Raw genomic sequence first — 19,675 nt, forward strand, 5'->3', positions numbered from 1 at the left:
GAAAATTTGAATTTCTTTAAACAATATAGTCCCTGTAGGACAATTGCTATGTAATTGGCCCCATGAAATGCTCAACTGTATTAGTCTTCTTAAAGGCAAAACCAACAAAAAACATTCTTTCTGTGCCTTTTTTTTTCTCTCCTAGCTTTAGAATTCTAGGACTATTTACTCAGTGTCTCTCTTAGTTTATATTTGCCTTTTTTTCATTAATCAACAGAGAAAATACTTTCTGGTATGATAATTAATCTGAAATCTTCTTAGTCTCCCTTTTCAGTTATATTTTTATCTGTACCTCAACATTTGCAGGTTACCTAAAAAGTTCCTTTTCAATGTAGTTAAAGCATCATAGTTTTGCCATAACGCATATGATAAAATTTAAATCGAGAACCAAATTTCATGCCTTAGTCACGTAGTTGACATTGGAAAAAGAATAACTTTATCAAGTTTGGACTCCAGAAGAGTGTTTCGCTTTGCTGCTTGTTAGAATTTGGTGCCCATCAAAATATTTTCAAATTCAAAGCATTGTATTCAGAATACTTCATCTTGGCAATGTTGTTATATTTTTTTAAATACAGACAGCTGCGTTAAACTTTCAATGACATGTTTTTTACATATGGAAATAGAATAGAAAATTTCCAAATAAAAGGCTATGCTGTAGTTAGTATTTAAGTAATAGTCTTTAAGAAGTGAGTACGTGATAATTTCTAACGTTTTAAAAATATTCTATAATTCAGAAATGGGTACCTTATTTGTGTTATCTGTGTGGAAGGAAGCTTTATTAAAGACCTACAGGCAATTTCCCATAAAACTGAAGCTGGCGTTAGATAATATAGACTTCAGTGACAAAGAAGTATTTGAAAAGGTGGATGTATAAGTTTGCTAGAGCTGCCATAATAAAGTTCTGGAGGCTGGAAGTCAAAGATCAAGGTGTTGGCAGGGTTGCTTTTTCTGAGGCCTCTCTTCTTGGCTTATAGATGGTTATCTTCTCCCTGTCTTCACATGGTCTTTGCTCTGTGCAAATCTGTGTCCTAATTTCATCTTCTTAAAGGACATCAGCCATATTGGATTAGGACCCATCTTAATGACCTCACTTAATTACTTCTTTGAAGGCTCTATCTTCGAATATATTTTGAGGTAATGGGGGTTAGGACTTTAATATATGAATTTGGGGGGGGGACACAATTCAGCCTTTAACACAGGATAAAATTATTATTTTCTCTTTGCTGTTTTTAGGTGCCATGAAAGCTTTAATTTTTTAAAAAATGTACCATATTTGAACTATAATTTAACAATCTGAGCTTTTTTTTTTTTAACTTGGTTAGGGGAGTGAAGTAAACTTTGTTTAAAAAAATGCGTAACAGTAAAATTGTGGTAAATATCTATATTCTTTATATTTGTAGATATAGGTATCTGTTATCAAGCCTGTGTCAATACAGAAATTAGGGCAGAAAAATGTCTATATATTCATTCGGACATTTTCTCAAACCTAGACCTTAATTAAAGAGCTTTGGGAATTTTGAACTCTCTGTATGATTGGGAGGGAATATTAGATGCCTTTATTTTGGATTGCTTAAATAAAACCAAAGCTGAAGGGTTGAGAATATTCATATGACATCAAGTTATTATCCAGATATATCTATGGGAGTTTGTAGAAGTCAAAATTGGGAAATCATTGATCAGCTCTTTATCTTTTCTTCTAGAATCTTGGCTATCACTTTGGTTAACATTTTAAAGGAAATCATAAATACTACTTGCTCTCGGTCATCTGCGTTATGACAAGAGCATAGATAATTGGGCTCAAAGACTTAATTTTAATTTTTCTCACTGACAAGTATAGATGATTTTGCAGATTTTGTACCAGGAAAGGGAAACATGCCATTTGCTTGTAGAGCCTGGTGAGCCAAGGGTGCTGACTGCCAACTTCCTGACTGCATAGTTCTCTGGGGGCAGGTTTGCTATGTGAGCCAGCTGGGCCAGGGCCATCCCGCCTTAGTGAATAGAGCCCAGTACACAGCAGGAGAGCAAAACCAGCAGGTGGGTGGATTCAGAGGCAGCCAGCCAGCCGTGTGGCTGGCTGTTCATCCCCGCCGAGCTTCCAATTTGGTTTGAACAAGCTGCTAAAGTGGGAACCTACTCAGTATGAAGGATTCCAGGGGGTTAGGCCTGACCTTGGGTCATCCTTAGCTTAACCCACCCTACATACAAGTACATATATGCATACATGTACATACACACATATGTGGTCTGTGGGTTACATATTTGACCTCTCTAGTACAGTGGGGCTTTACTCTCAAAGTGATTAAGGGTTGGGTTTGCAAGGAAAGTTTGTAACCATTTAGGTACCAAACATACCTGAAAGATAAGGCGTGCTCCTGTCAGTCTCAATGACTCCTGGGACAATGACCCAAAGTGGGCAAAGAAAACATCATGCCTTCCACAAATCAGAATCTGGGGACTGTCTCCTCTCTCACCCCCATGTCCATCCAACCGTGAAAATTCAGTTTTCAGGACTTGCCTAAAATACGGGGTGTTCAGCTAAGGACTGATGTTTAATGTTTGCCTAAGAAAAATATGACCATCTGGTTCAGAGGGCGCGGCAGACTTTTCCTTAAAGGACCACACAGTGAATACTTGCATCTTTTCAGGCCGTCAGTCTTTGTCGCATATAGTCAACTCTGCCGTTATAGCTCTAAATCAGCCGTAGACAGTACCTTAAGAAACTAACACACCACCGTAAAGCAATTATACTCCAATCAAGATGTTAAAAAAAAAAATGAGATTAGCTGTGTTCCAGTAAAACTTTATTTGTAAAAATAGATGGTCTAACCTGTACTTTCTTTTTCACTTAAATTGAGACGTTTATATTCCTCTTGGCTTGGAAATTCCATCCCAGTTAATTCACCTTTGGGTGAATTAATGTAATATTATATGGTACTTCATGCCGTTCAAAAGCACATTTTGAATTCATGGTCTCATTTGCCCTTTACAACATCCTGTGAGATGGTGGTTGCTGTCTCTGTGTTTCAAAGAAGACAACTTTTCTTTTTCACTTTTCGCCCCCCAACTCCAGCTCCCAAAATCCTGTGATGGTGTTACGGAGGGCCACCCTCTAACTGTGAGGCTCATGAGAAGTGAGATGCCGTGGGTGGGATTGGCTGCTAGAACCGTGGTTACTGTAGCTGACTGTGTACCATGGTTTCTGGGAGAAGGCAATAGAAATATGAATTCCTCTGTGCAGAGATTCTGATTTGGTAGGACTTGGCTGGGCCTGCAAATTTGTGTATCGGACATTTTCCTTAAGTGATTCTGAAGCAGCCGTCCTGTTATCTTCCCCTGCACTGGAGTGCTGGGCTTCCTGTTAGAGAACCTCGGTTCAAATGCTAACTCAGGCTCGTATGGCTGCTGCGTGATTCCTAAGCCTTAATTCCTCATCTGTACAAAAGAGAAGGAAGTGTTAGCAGAACTTAAAAAGAAAAAAATTGCCAAGGATGTTCTGGGATCCGGTGAACTTCAGCTTCATCCCTACCTGGTAGAAAGAATTCATTGTAATTGTGATTCAGAGGTGGCCTGCTGATAGAAATGAAAATGTCTCCTCAATGTCAGTAGGAAGCCAATAGTTTCAAATGTGATTTTTTAAAAATACGGAAATTGGGGAATTTTTTTACTCAGACTGGAAATAGATTAGAATATAAAGGGTTAACTACTTTTCCATATTGGTCTAAGAGGAGATGTTTGTTAGTATATCACCGGAACTGTCTTAGGAAATAAGTCACAGCATTTTGTTTCCCTTTGTTCCTCTCTGAGAGAAGCAGTTACATCAGTCAACCATGTTTTCAGAACCAAATGTAAGAGAGATTTTGGCAGCAAGACTGAACATCTCAACTTGGGATGTAGAACTTCCATATCTCCAGAACATCCAACCCTCATGGGTTGCATTATATAAATGGCTGCATTATATCAATATATCCCCAGGAAAACTTCTGATAATACTTGAGTTCCCTGAATAGACTTTCCTGCCAGAAAGAAAATGTTGAGAACACCCAACAGGAGTATTTTGGTTTAAACCAATTTTAAATTTAAAAATTGTGTTCTGGTTTATGACCTTAATCTCTTTTTGAGTTCAGTTATCCTGAATTTATTTGTCCTTGTTAGTCCTGTATAGACTGATAAAAATCAAGGCTCAGAATCACCAGGAAGCACCCCTTGTTAGCACTTCTCATAATTTGAATTAATGATATGTGTAATAAATTATGTAAGGTCTGCCTGTCCCACTGTAGAATAAGCTTCAAGAGAGTGGGGCGCTCCATTTATCTCCTTTGTTCGTTGCTCTATCACAATTGACAAAGCACAGTGCACAGTGTTTGGCATGAACATTTGATAAAATGAACATTTGATAAAAATTTGTGACATGAATGAAGGAGTCAAGGTCCACACTCTTTAGCAGAAATGAAAGCAACTATGAGCTTGAGTCACACAGCTTGACTTGACTGAGGCATTGAAACAGGTTGAGGAAAGCCAGTAGACTTGTGGAGTGTGATGGGGGTTAATCCAGGTGGAGTAGGCAAGTGCTTCAGGCTAGCTACCTGGATTGAGTGAGTTTGAAAACTTTTGTAAGATGGGTATATGTGAGGTGGCATTCCTGAAATGTCAGGATAACTATAAAATTGCTTGCCATGAATACCTTTCTGGATTCTAGGTAGCAGACTTTAACAGTTGCCAACTTTTCTTCCTCATTAATGTTGAAATAAATTTGTCTTCAGACGTATAGCCTCATTTATCAGTTTGATATAGGTACTCTTTGTTCAACTCTAGAGAGCATCTTCTTATATGAGTTATTTTTCCCTTTAGAATATTGTACGTATAGCCACACATGGCCATGTGTAGCAAATGAAAGCTCAAACAGTTAAAACATATTCTCCATAAAATGCCTTAATTTATTCTAAACAAGTAGAAATGAATTCATTGCTGTCCTTTTAGGAAGATGTCACATAAACAATTTAGCATTTAATTGTTATGTGAACAACAGTTAGTCAGCCTATCTGTTCACTGGGGCATTTCTTTTTTAACCATAAAGTAGCTTGAACACCAGTAAATTAAACATGGGCAGCTAGCTCAACATCAGCGAAACACTTTCTTAAACCCTTTTTCTTCTGCTAAGTCCTATTTAACAGTCCAATGTATCTCCCCAGGCAAAACAATTAGTATTTGTTTCGTTAAGTACACTCTTAGAATGTGAACCAATTTCCCTGGCAGCACCTTCTACTGTCAGCCTTAAAGTATTGCCTGAAAGATCATATATTTATCATAGCAATCTTAAAATTAAATGTGGTGGCATCTTAAGGAATATATCCCTTTGCTCTACCCCAGACAGACTGACTGAAAGGCACCTATGTGTCCTCAGCTGGTTAGTCCCCAGAAACAGTTGGCTGAGGAGGCAACGTCTTGTCCTGTTTTTCTGCTCAGACTTCGAGCCAGATAATAAGTAAGCCGGGGCCTGGGTTTTGATCTGTGGAGATGCTAATTTGCCATGATAAATCACTGTGGAGTTTGCTTGGAGAAGGGGCCCGGGTACCCATTCGCTTTCTAGGTAAGATATTAATTCAATTTAATTTGAAATGTTAATGCTTGGTTTGAAGGTTTACCTAAGGAAAAATGTGGTCTTACAGAGGTTCCCAGTTCTGCAAGATAGGACCCTGAGCCTTTTGCTGAACAATTTCACAGTACGACTGTGCAGAATTTCATTATTTTCACTCTTTTCCATAGCTCTCTTTGTGCAAATTTCATTACACTACAGGTTTTTCTTCCTAAAACATAACATGCTGGATGTTTGGATTAAATATAGAATATTTGGATCATCTGCCAAAAATACTGGAGACTCGACTTCTCAGGTGAATTGAGGTCATTTTGTAAGGACTGGTGCTGCTGTAGAGCTTTGGAAGAAGCATTTACAAGCAAAACATTGGCAGAGTTTTAATTTTATTTAATGACCTGCTTCCTACCAGCGATCTTGGCACCCTGTGCAGTGATTTGCAATCAGTTAATCACACAGAATGTTATAACATTGCAATAAGGGCCTTGCGTTCTAAGAGTCTCATAAATCCGCCAGCAACAAAAAACAGGAATCGCCTGCTCGGAGCCCTGTCCATGCAAAACCCCAAATCAGGAGGTGATTTTAACGCTCTGTTTTCTAACGTGTCCTCAGAAGCCTCAGTACTTTCTTGTAGACTCTGAATTTTGAAGTTCCTACTTCTCAAAGATGGTTTGGGCTGTCAGTATAGGAGTCTGTAAGAGTTCAATTTAGACACCAGTCCTTTAGATGGGAGGGATTCTTGATTCTTCTGGATGGCTGAAAGAAGACTATGGCTTTGGCGATTTCCCGTGAATTCAGGGCAGTCATGCTCAGTTGCAGTAGGCCATATTTTGGGGAGTCTTTTAGGAATGAACCAGAAAGGAAACATGCTTCCATCCTGGGAATCCACTCCACTGACATTTGCTAGAGGCAGATGGCAGAAGGTGGGATGGTGAGATATTAGGAGTCAAGGAGAAAGAGACTTCACATACTTGGCTTCGCCAAAAGCTTCTAGAATCTGTGTTTAGGATCTTAGGCTTGTATTCTTGTCATTTCAGACGCACCCTTGCAGTCAACTGTTTAGCTGTGCTGGATTTTTTTTTCTTCTTATTTTAGTGTAGTAAATATGGAGCTATTAAATATTCTTAAAATTACGTAAGCCTAAACTCTTGGATAAATGTAGGTTGTGTTTTCTTGACTGGTTTCCATATGGCTCTGTTTTGGGGATGTTATTATATAACAAGAATATGGAATGTATAATTCTTAATATATATTCCATCTGATTAAAATGGAACCTTCTTTTAAGAAACTAAAGACTTTTAAAGCTGCGTCACTTCCAATGAGTAGATTAAACTTCTGACTCTTGATGAATTTATTCCTACCAAAAATAGCTAACCTATTTTTGATTACTTGTTAATGTGTCCAGGTTGGCATGATAGATTATACACAAAGTAGAGCTCATCCTGTATTTTTAGACACTTGATGCTTCTGTTCAGCAGGAGCTCTAAAATGCACCCACAAAGTTTTGCATGTGCAAACTACTTTTCACTGGCACATAGCTTGGAAGGAGAAAACAAAAGGAAGGTTTGGGCCAAAATCTGATGGTCTGTTAGTCAGCATAATCATGAGGCCCTATTTTGCATTTGGGCTCCAGTGTGAGGAAGTACAGTCACACACTGATGTGTCCCCGAGGACTGCGGACTGGAATCCCATCCCCCTTGAAAGGAGAATGCAGCAGTACCGCAAGGGGGAGGGTGTGTTTAGCTGCCTTTTAGGGTAGTTCACTCAACTATCTGCAAAGATTTTTTTAAAAATTTTAGTTATTTTATGCTGAACAAGCAGCCTGAGGTAAAGCATCGTGAAAGATCAGATACTACATTTGTCTTTTATGAGCTACCTCTGCTCTGAGCTGGGTATGAGGTGATTACCTTAATGGATGTAGCGGGGAAAAGCTTAAATTTTAACTGTGTGAGCAAAGTACTGGGAAAAATCACATTAAAATTATCCTACTCAAAGAAATTATCATTGCTTCTGATAGGAATATGGAAGGGTTTTTGCAAATGCTGCTGCCAGTGAGTTACAATATTTCAAATTAAAATATTTCCTCTTCAGATAAGAGATATAGGTAATATATAGATATGGTGGGTATTTTTTTTAGAGATGGTTATTTTATCTTTTTAGACCATTGGCTAACTTTGAGGATGTGTGGTTCAGGAAAATTTCAGAAAATTTATTTCATGAAGCGCTTGATTAAATGACTAATTCAACAAGGACCCAGAAAAAACACTAGGGCGGAAACCTGCCTAGCAATATCATTTTTGACCAGAATGGTCAAGACGAGACATATGTTCATGTGAAGAAGGTAGGTGATGTGATATTTCCCCGTCATTCAAAGATGAAAAGATAAAGAATACATCTTCTCCCACCTCCTAAACAAAGTTTCAGCAAACATAGACTAAAACGATGCATTTTCCAATGTAATGAACTTTAGGTGTATTTTCTGGTACTTCACTTTTACATGAGGGAGTTGAACGAATGAATCAATGAATAGATTAACAAATGAATGCATGAAGGAATAAACTTGATTAATATTGAACAGTGGAGGTGGCTGAGTGGCATAGTGGTGAAGATAGAAGGCCTGGGTTCAGATTTACCACCTGTGAAAACTTAAGCAAGTGTTTAAACGTGGTGTGTGTCAGTTTCCTCATCTGTAAAATTGGACTTCTGACAGTGTCTACTTTGTAGGTGGTATGAGGATTTTATAAGACGAAACGTGCAATTCTGAGAACTTTGGAAGCACTTAGTAGACACAGTTATCGTCACTGTTACTGTTATACCTTGTGTTAAAAAAGGAGCAGAGCATTAGGAAGAACATTCAGTTGCTTCATCCACTGGGCCGCTTCCAAAATAGTTGCTCTGGGGACCTGAAGGACATATTATGTCTCATTGGAGTATTATCTAAATAGACACTTCTCAAAAAACATTCCACAGTACATGATAGAAGGTTCCCATAATCAGATGGTACTGGGAAATGGCGGTTTGGCGACTACACAACTTCTTCAAAACTTTCATTGTGCTCATGTGTACTGTGACTCTCCAAAAGTGGCACATACCAAACCTATTTAACCACAACATCCTCTTCTCCAGCCTAGAACCTTGCAGGGCTACTATTCATTAAAGTATACTAGGAAGAAAACCAGTGATGTAAGGGGGTGTTGAAATAAACTCATTGTGCATGGCACACCCTTCAAATACATCCTTTCTCCCGTAGGAACAATTGAAATCCAAACGGCATATGCCGACGTGATTTACCACGTGGGTTGTCTTCTGAATACCAAATACAACACAATGAATTTTAGATAGAGTTTTGTTTAGCCCCTAGGCCAGCATTTGGGCCTGTGGATAAGGATTTGTGTCCAGTCCTCTTAGGGCTTTTTTGGGTCACCTTCCTTGGGCTTATTCAAATGCACCGTGTGCTGAAATTAGTCATTGCTGATGAAGCGCAGGAGGTTATGTGCTTGGGCCTGGAGGCCTGATCTGACCTCTGATCTCTCAGCCTCATCTCATGCTGCTCTGTCCTTTCTCTCCCTGTGGTCCAGCCATAGGAAGTTCTTCCATTTATGTGAAAGGCCATAAATCTGCCCCTTTTGTACATCTATTTCCTTTTTCAGGAATATCCTCTCCTCCACCCTTTATTCTCAACCTGGTAAACTCTTGTTCGTCTTTCAAGACCCCAGCTCCAGGGTCACTTTCCTCCAAATGCCCATCCAGACCCTCCCAATCTGGGTTAGGAGCCTTCCTTGTGATTCTATAGTGTCCAGTAAATCCTTGTGTTACTTTCCACCATATTTTGTCACTTGTTTTCCCTCTGGACTCTTAAGTTGCTATATATTGTTTGTTTGAGATATTTACATACATTGAATGCTCAGATATTAACTCTATTATTCAATCATTTTTGTGGAAAGAATTTCAAGGCACAGAATACTGCCATCACTCTAGAAAGCTCCCTTCTACCTCTTACCAACCAGCCTTCACTCCCAGAAGCAGCTACTCATCTGCTTTCCATCAACCACAGGTTAATTTTGCTTATTCTAGAATGACATGGAATCAAATACTACGTACCTTTGTGTGTCCAGGGTTTTTTCGCTCAACATACTGTTTTTGAGATGCATCCATGCTGTTGCATGAATCTGTAATTGGTTCCCTTTTATTACTAAGGAATCTTGCTTAGATGAATGTGCCACAATTATCCAGTCTTCTGTGGATAGATACCTGGCTTATTTCTAGTTTTTGGCTCTTATAAATAAAACTGCTATAAACAGTCTGTACAAGGCTTTTTGTGAATTATGTTTTCCCTTTTCTTGGATAAATACCTAGGAGTAGAATTCTTCCTAGAATTGGTTCCTATTTAGCTTTTAAGAAACTGGAACAGTTTTTGAAGTGATTGTATGGGCTATAAACTTCCTGGGTGCTGAGACAAAGTCTTGTTCAACTCGGTTTCCCTGGTGTCCGACCCAGTGCAGGGCACATACTAGGCACTCAGTGTTGATTGAAGAGTGAATGGACAAGAAGCTCAAAACAGTTTTCCTTCTGACACACCCTCTCCTAACTGAAAAAATAAATAATGTTCTGTCCATCAAAGGGATGGAAACATGACTGGCTAAATGTGGGCTTATTCCAAGCGGATGAAAAATGGGGAATAACAGCTCCCTTCTGACCCTGCCTTGGACCTACATGTGCAGGTGAAGCCAAGTATGTAGATAGACACGGGACCATAGAAGGGTCCTGATCACCAGCAGCTGCAAAACTTACCTCCTAGAGTTAAAACTCCCAGCATTCCCATTCAAAACCCTCCACAATCTTCCAACACATCCCCACCCCTTTGATTTATCTGCACTAACTCCTAATTCCACCAGACCCAACAGCTCTCTTTTCTTATGGCATCCAGCATTTCCTCCCCTTTGCAGTAGGGGTGAGCTCTACCTAAAATACCTCCACCCGAGGCCACCTCTTCCTGTTGACATTCTGGTCGGCCAGGCTCAATTCCAGTTCTCTCTTTGCTCTAAAGCGTGTCCTGGCTACCACATCTAAAAATGCTCTCTTTGGAAGATCTCTGAAGTGGTGTCCGCCTGTGGACAGTGTTCATTAGCCTCTTTTATAGTTATCTGTGTCTGCATCTTCCTACTCTGTGAGGTAACAGGCTATCAGAGGGCAGTGTGCTTAGTGGCCCTTATTGGTCTGGAAGGCGCTGGGGCCATTGGGCACTAAGTCACTGAGGCTACTTGCTCTTTGCTCTCGGTGGCTGATTCCACTAAAGAGAAGTTAAATTGTATGGTAATGCTGTGGCTCCTTCTTAAGAAGAGTTGTTTACAGAAGAAAGAGATCTAAAAGGAGGAGGATGTAGTGTAAACTTGGGAATTTGTGTCACCTTGTAGATAATTAAAGGGAAATTGGTTTCTTAGGCTCCAGTGTTAGTCATAGGTCACAAGTCAGGAAGCACAAATATTAACATCTAGAGTAGCTCCACATGACATTTGTATGCATAAGACAATGTAAAATCATCTCCTATAGGAAGAGATGGCTTCAAGGAGCAAAGTAATTAATCTTAGTATATATATTCTCATTTGATTCCTGTTTTAATAAAGTCCTAATGTTGCCTCTGTTCTGCAAACTGCCTACTTCTCTAATGGTACAATTTCTAAAAGTATTTAAGTTTAATTTCCAGAAATGTAATATAGTAATCTTTGCTCTGATTGCAAACATAAATATGAAAAGAATGCTGAGTGTGAAAATTTACATTGAACAAAACATTTTCTATATATTGTGTTGTACTTTTAAAATTTTAATCATTTTTGAGTGACATAAATTCAAAGCTGCAGTTGGAAAAGATATTTCAGGGTTTGGCTTCCCAGCAAATGTTATTTCAAACAGAGAAGAATTACAAAGTGATTCTCGTTTTTAAAAAGAAAAAATTTTATGTTGCTCTGAAAACTGTAAATACCAACTTCTCAGAACAGAAAAAGGCATGTAAGTTCTTTGACATCTCATAATTTTGTAGTTGATCAAGAGAAAAAAACACTCATTTATATACCTTTAAAGAATTGGGTGCCTTTTTTTAAAAGTCTGGTAATAACATAATTATTAAGAAGTAGGTAGAACTAATTAGCTTGGGTGTGTTTGATCTAATTGCTTGCCTTCTTCTGGTTTAAAGAAACATTGGATCTGGTATGCTTAAGAATTTTAACATCTGCTTTTCCCTCTGCTGAACCAGTAAGAAGTAAATGCAGCATTAAAATTCCTAGGTTGATTTTCTGCATTATTCACCTGGCAGAGAAATGAATTCAGATCTTCTTTCAGCAAAATGAGAGGCATAACTCTTTCAGTGTGGGTAGAGTCATGCAGAAGGCAGTTTCCAGTTTTATTGCCATGGTACTTAGGAGTCCCTGGTCTCTACAACCTTAAGAGGAATTCAATGCCATGAAAATACTGCCCTGTCCTTGTAGCTGGAGACCTACATATTGTTTAATTCAGCACAATCTTAAAAAGCTGTCCCTGCTTCTTAACAGGGACTCTGAGGCTGGAACATCTTAATTTGTTTTGATTTAAAATTTGAGCTTGACATATTCCCTGATTACCTGAATGTATGCACAGTTTGAAACATGTACAAAATTAAGCAGAGGAGTATTATAACTGCTCATGTACCATCACCCAACTTCAAAAAATTAGGAAATTATGACCAGTGGTGATTTATGTAGATTCCTACCCACCAATCCCCCATGCCCAGCAACAACACACACCCTGTGCTATTTTGAAGCAAATTCTAAAAATCATCTGTAAGCATATACTGATACATCAGTATGTATGTACTGATACATACATATCTGAAAGATAAGTCTCTCTTTTTTAAACTATTATCACACCTAGGAAAAATTATCAAAACTTCCATAATATCAACATATAGTCAGGGTTCAGGTTTCCAATTGTTTTATAAATGTAGTACGTGTGTCCTTTTTCCAGCTTGTTTTTTGGACTCAGTATGCAAATAAAGACCACATATTGCAATTGGTTGCTGTGTATTTTCATGCATTTTTTAACATAAAAGTTTTAATTATGAAAATTTCAAACTTACAGAAAAGTACAGAAAATCTGTATCAGGCATGCATTTAACAAATGTTAACTTTATACCATATTTGCTTCAGATATCTCTTTGCCCTTTTTTTATTTGAAAGAAATGTTAGATATGAAATCCCTTCCCCTTATCTTTTTCTTTTTTCCTATTCAGAGTTATCCAATTTCCTATAATTGGTGTATATCATTTCCACAGTGTGTTTTTGTGCCATAAACATATATATGTATCAATAAACATATTTTTTGGTTTTGTTTTAACAAAACAAAAATACGACATATTGTTTATCATTTATGGATACATATAAATGTAGTAGAAAACAAAAAATGATATATTGTTTATGGATACATATGTACGTAGTGATAGTATAAAAGAGCCTGCCCTTCTTCCCTTTCTCCCCCGCTCCATGTGTATGTGTGTGTATATGTCTATTTGCAACTTATTTTTTTCACTCAATGTGCACATTTGTACATGTAGCACAAATAGTTAATTTTAAACTGCTGTATGCTCTTCCATTATGTGAATAAACACCAGCATATTCATTACCTTACTAATGAGCAATTAGGATGTTTCCAATATTTTTGTATTACAAACGCTTCTCAGTAAACATTCTTTTATGCACATCTCCTTGTGCACATGAGTGAGAGTTTATGTAGATTATGAACACCTAGAAGTAGTAGGGATGTCTTTGGTTTTGCTGGGTATTACTGATTTCTCTCTAAAATTGTATAGTATAACTCTCAGCAGCAATGTACGAGAGGTCGAGTTTCTCCAGATTCTCCCCAACACTTAGCATTGTTAGGCTTCTCAATATTTGCCGATATCATGGGTATGGAATGGGTAACCCCTCTCTTTCAATTTGTACTTCCCTAATTACCAGTGAGATTTAGTTCCTTTTTAATATTTATTAGCTTTTTAGGTTTCTTCCTCTCTGAAGTGCCTGTTTATAAAGGTTTTTTTCTAACAGCAGATATTAGAACTTCAGAAGTCTCTAATCTTAATTATACAGACACGTTCATTCTTTTAGAATGGGCTCAATATATTTCGTACTTTGAGAAGTAGTTTTCCGAAAAATCATATTTATACTTATATGTAGACATTTAAGATTAGAAAAGGACATTTGTGAGAGCTGAGCCCTTTTAAGATGAAGAAAAATCAACTGTATGAACAGAAGCTACTAAAAATAATGTCATTGTTCTATCCTACTGAGACTTTAACCATCTGCCTTATTTTTTCATTTGCTCACTTTTTTTCTACCTCCTATATTTTCCTCCAGAGTGCCTATACTTCTCTCAATAACTGATCAATGTTATTTTACACACACTCAACACATTCCAAAATCTATCAGCTTCATCTTCCTTCCTGGAAATTTCCCTTCCAGAATCCTCTGTCCTCTTACTCTAATATGCCCTTGTTGCTGTCCCGGCCAGCAGTGTAGCTGTCACCTGAGACATCTCTTCATATCTCTCCTGTGTTGGATCCTATTGTCCTCAATCCCAATCTTTCTCTTTTATGGCATATTCCTTTATTTGTTGGAGCATATCTCTAAATCTTCCTAAGAAAAGGTCTAATAATGAAAGGATTTTTTTTCCAAATCAGTTGAAATGTCTTTTTCATTTCCTTTATTTATTTTTGCTACTTTTATACTTGGTTTTTATAATATATCTGGGCTTAGAATTCTATACCCAAATTATTTTCCTTCAGAATTCTGAAGGATTTGATTCTTCCACTTCTCAGCGTTGCTGTTAAGAAGTCTGATTCCATTCTGATTCCTAATTCTTTGTTTGCAACCTGTTTGTGCTTTAGGAAGCCTCTAGAATTATCGCTTTATTCATTTGGATGAATTTTATAATATGCTTTAGTCTAGTCTTTTGTTAAAATCATTTTTACTGGTTATTCATTAGACTCTTTCAATCAAGAAATATATTTCCTTCGAATCTGTGACATTTTCTTCTTTAAAAAATTGCTTCTCTTCAGTTTTATCTTTACTGGAACTGTTTCCAGTTATAAATTGGACCTCTTGGAGCCTCTGATTTTTCTGTTTTGTTTTTTCTGTTTATTTCCATTTCTTCATGTTTTTGTTCTACTTCGTGGAAGATGTTCTCATCCTTAACCTCCTACTTTTCCATTGATTTTTTTAAAAAATTCAGCAGCATATTTTTAATTTCTAAGAGATTTTTCCTTGTTCTCTTATAGTTCCTATTTTATGGAATCTTGTTTGGTGGCCGAAATATCTTAAAAATTTTTTTGAAGATGTTAATTATGGTTTTTGGATGTTTTCTTCAGCTTCTTGTGTTCCTGAGTTGTGTTCCATTTTCAAGTTAGGTTTGTTTTAAGCTCTCCTTTTCATATTCCATAGTGTACTTACTATTGTGGATTGGTGTGAGGTTTGAATTGAATGCTTGACTCAAGGTCAAATAATGTTAGTGGCTTAAAGAGAGAAGCCCTATTACGCAGTTCTATCTTGGCTACATTTTTAGCTTCATTCCTACTGAGAAGACAAGAATTAGAATAAATGAAATTGTAAGGTACTTTCTAAACATAAGAATTCCAAATTGGTGATTCCCACAACTCTAATTACAGTAGGTAGAATTTTTGAATAAGGTATTCACTAATTCATTCATTCATTTGACATTATATGTTGACACCTACTGTTGTTAGGAACTGAAATTTACTCAGATATTGTTGGACTAGATGTACACCTTTTAGTTCCTATTTCTTAAAAAATGTTACTTTTTAGTTTTAAGTAAACTCAAGACTAAAGAATAGGAATCCAAATTCTAAAAGAACATTATCAATTCACTGCTCTGGACAAATGGACTCAGTATCTTTTTTTTTTTTTAATATGGACCATTTTAAAAGTCTTTATTGAATTTGGTACACAACATTGCTACTGTTTTATGTTTTGGGTTTTTTTTGTTTTTTTTTTTTGTTTTTGTTTTTGTTTTGCGGTACGCGGGCCTCTCACTGTTGCGGCCCTTCCCGTTGCGGAGCAGAAGCTCCGGACGCGCAGGCTCAGCGACCATGACTCACGGGCCCAGCCGCTCCGCGGCATGTGGGATCTTCCCGGACCGGGGCACGAACCCGTGTCCCCTGCATCGGCAGGCGGACTCCCAACCACTGTGCCACCAGGGAAGCCCTATGTTTTGGTTTTTTTGGCCATGAGGCATGTGGAATCTTCGCTCCCCAACCAGGGATCAAACCCGCACCTACTGCATTGGAAGGCAAGGTCTTAACCACTGGACTGCCCGGGAAGTCCCCACGGTATCGTTATTACACCTTAAAAAATTTAACAGTTTTTACTTAAAATCATACTCTCAGTACTTGAATTTCTCTGATTGTCTCAATTTTTTTTCCCTTGGTTTGTTTGCATTGGGATCCAAATAGTTTCATGTATTGCATTTGGTTTGTATATCTCACGAGTCTTTTAATCTAAAGTTCCCTTGCCTTTAAAAAAAATCTTAACAACTTGTTGAAAAGACTGGGTTGCTTATTTGGTGAAAAGACATTTTTTTTTCTGAAAAAAATATATTTTATGAAAAATTTTCTACATTCTGGATTTTGCTGATTGCATCCCTGTGGTATCACTTAACGTAGTCTTCTGTCTCTATATTTCCTGTAAACTGGTAGTTGGGAATAGATATTTGATATTTGACTAGATGCAGGCTTTATTTTTTGACATGAAAACATCTTCATAGATGGAGTTGTCTGTTTCCTATGTTGTAGATGTTGTATATTTCCTCTTGCATCCCATCAGGAGGCTTGAGGTGTCTGTTTCTCTCTTTGCGATATTAAGATTAACCCGTGGGTTCGGATGTTGTCCATCCATTATAAAGTTCCCCATCAGCTCTTCTCCTAATGCTTTTAGCAGCCATTGATGATGATTGCCCGAGTCTGCTATAGATGTTATATACAGGGTCAAGAGTCTCTGAATTTGGAAAACCTCACCTATTTCCAGCTTCCCACCCCTGATTTATTCTGGCATCTTGGTCATTTATTGTCTCTTTCTTTCTTAGTCTATAATAGATTTATTATCTCTAGTGCACTATTCCCCAAAGTATATTACATGGAACACAACACTGAAAAGTACACTGTGAGAAAAAGCTCCCCGAGTTTGGGACCTGCCACATACAGTTTTTCCCTTTCAGAGATTAATAATACAGGTGAGCCTATTAAAGTTCTGGGGAATTTGTCAATAAAGAAACTTGATTAACCCGGAGTTTCATCAACTTACTTGACCACTGTATTCTTTTATCATTAATACCTATTAGTATCCTGATTAGAGAAACACACTTTGAAATGCATCTCAGAGAAGAGGGGAAGGTGGAAGCACTTGCCCTGTTCTCCCGTGGGACTTGCTGATATTAAGGTTATGACTCAGTAACACGGGCACCCTTCTGGGTGAGAGAGTGTGAGAGCAAATCAAAGTTCACACAGAGACAATTGACGTATCATAATGCATCTTGTGTTAACATAATTGTAACTTCATTGTATTGATTGCTTCAATTGCTGTGTTTCTTATCAGTGTTACCTACATAACCAACATAGATTATTCCAAATATGTTAATTACTGGTAAGAAAATAAAGTCCAACTCTTAACAGTCACAACTTTAAAAAATTATAAGTTTGCTTTCTTACATTACACATTTACACGTATACAACCCCAGAGTACACTTCAGTTATTTTATTTCAGGTGCAGGATTGGTACGTGAGGAGTAATGAAGGGAATCCTAACACTCATTGAGGTTTTTATGCCAGATGTTCACATGCTGTTTGTGGCTCACTATGGGAAATGCAGTTGAGCAAAAGCAGTGAGGGAGAAAATTTTTCCTTAGCTCTGAGGACATGTTGAGTTTTGTACATTAAGTGTTTTCCATTAGAAAGAAAATGCTGTGCATTAATGCTCCTGAGAAAAAAATAGTGATTGCCAGTAATGCCATCAGGAAAGAATTTTGTAAATGTTTCACAGTATAAGCATGAATCGATCATTGAATGGGTGAATACAACTTATTTTGCAGACTTGGAATATGAATGACAATTTGTTTGAGGTGGTGTTATTCTAGGAAAGTGTGAATTTTGATTATAGGAACTTGCATGAGGGATACAGTAGTAAAGAGTATGAGTCGGAACACTTCATTAAAATAACCAAGAACAGAGCCAGGACCCAGAGACATGAAGCTCTGTTTTGTGAGTCTTCTTGGGGAGAATGGATTGGGATAAGACACGGAGAGGGCTGACACACATCATCAATGATCCGAACGTTGACTCAACGTGCTTTTGTAGCCCTGGGCTGCAGGCTGTCTGGCCATTGGGTAATGTGGAGTTAAATTCAGACCTGGACATTAATGTTTATGATGGAAGTTATCCTGGTGCTTTGAAATTGAAACAAAGCTTTTCTTTAAAAATTATTAGGATTTAAAATGCTTTTCTATTCAGAAAGAGGCAAAGACTACATGAATTAAATATTTTAAAACAACAGACAACCACTTTCTTTATGACAAACTACTGTTAGGTTTGCTGTTCATAGAAGGGAAGATCAAGTGTAGATTTTGACCGTGGACCTTATCTTCCACTCATTAGGTAGCTTTCCAAATCCTGTGCTCTGAGGGCTGTGTGGGCTCAACTCAAATACGTGTTGTAGGGAAGACTGAAAGTAGAAGGGTGGGGCATATACCCGGAAATTACCCTTAAAACATTATTTTGAATGCAACTTAAGGTAATAAATTTGTATTCCTTGAGCAGAAAGCAGTTGAAAAATGCATTCACTGTTGCACTTCTAGAATAGTATTTGGCGCATTACTGAGCCAAAACACAGGTGTAAACATTCTCCTACAGTATAAGAAGTTTAAGAGGCCTGAATGATGATTTCAGTTCAATCCTTCATGAACTGAAGCCCAGAGAGCGGAAGTGACTCGCCCAAGGTTACATTGACCTTGTGGTTTAAAAGATTTCATTCACTTCTCAGCTTGGGAGACACTTCATTCATTTTCAGTGTGACACGTGGTTGCATTTTACACCTTGACTTTACAGTCTGGTCTTGCAAATAACCAATTATCCAGTTGGCTCAAAAGAATAATAATGATGGTGAGCTGACGCAGGGAAGGCCAATTTTTCTTCCCGCTCGTGTCAGCTTTGCAGGTGCCAATCCCTATGGTTGTATGTCATCCAGATCCCACATTCTCTTCCTTCACAGTTTGAAATTCCAATAGCAGGTGAGCAAAGTGTGAAAATGATAAATGCAAATGTCAACAAATGCATTTTTAGCCCTTCAAGGCTACAATGAAGGGCTAAAAATAGGGGGATTTGGGGAACTGCCTCTGGGTATCAGCACATCATACAGCCCATGGCCTGGGTGTTTTCTGCCCCCCACCCATAAGACAAAGGGGATAGGACCAGCCAAAATGTGTATACTTATCATTTTTAGAAACTTCCTGAGAAGACTGACTTAGACCCTACAGTGAGACTGAGGAAATTTCTTGTGAAGGAAGAAGTTTTAGGCTGTGAAGAAAAGTTCAGCTAAATAGGAAAAAAAAAAAACGTGCATCAAGATTCTGCTTCTCCACTTGGTTTAGCTAGGCTTTGATGTGTTTTAGCCTATTTGTCCTTATTTTAAGGTTAATAATGCTCACTCTGTTGAGTTTCCAGAGGTATGGGAAGGATCAAATTATTTCTTTTATGTCAACTAAGAGGGACAGTTGTGTTGAGACAGTAGATTAAAAGGTTCTTTGTAGTTGGAAGTTTTGTTTCATCATAAGAGCGTTTGGTTGTTTATCTGACCAAATTATGATTGTGTTAATATTTCTTTGCTTATTAAAAAATGAGGTATTCTGTTTTTTTTGAATTTCTGAATTTTATTTATTTTTTTATACAGCAGGTTCTTATTAGTTATCCATTTTATACGTATTAGTGTATACATGTCAATCCCAATCGCCCAATTCATCACACACACCCCACACCCCCCACCACTTTCCCGCCTTGGT

General features: G+C 37.7%; 1 protein-coding gene across 1 annotated transcript in view; it reads left to right on the forward strand.

Moving 5' to 3' along the window:
* Positions 1-19,675, forward strand: part of ARHGEF28 (Rho guanine nucleotide exchange factor 28) — a 310,128-nt gene that overhangs the window by 285,488 nt on the left and 4,965 nt on the right.

This window comes from Lagenorhynchus albirostris, chromosome 3, assembly GCF_949774975.1.
Source record: "Lagenorhynchus albirostris chromosome 3, mLagAlb1.1, whole genome shotgun sequence".
Lineage (NCBI taxonomy): Eukaryota > Metazoa > Chordata > Mammalia > Artiodactyla > Delphinidae > Lagenorhynchus > Lagenorhynchus albirostris.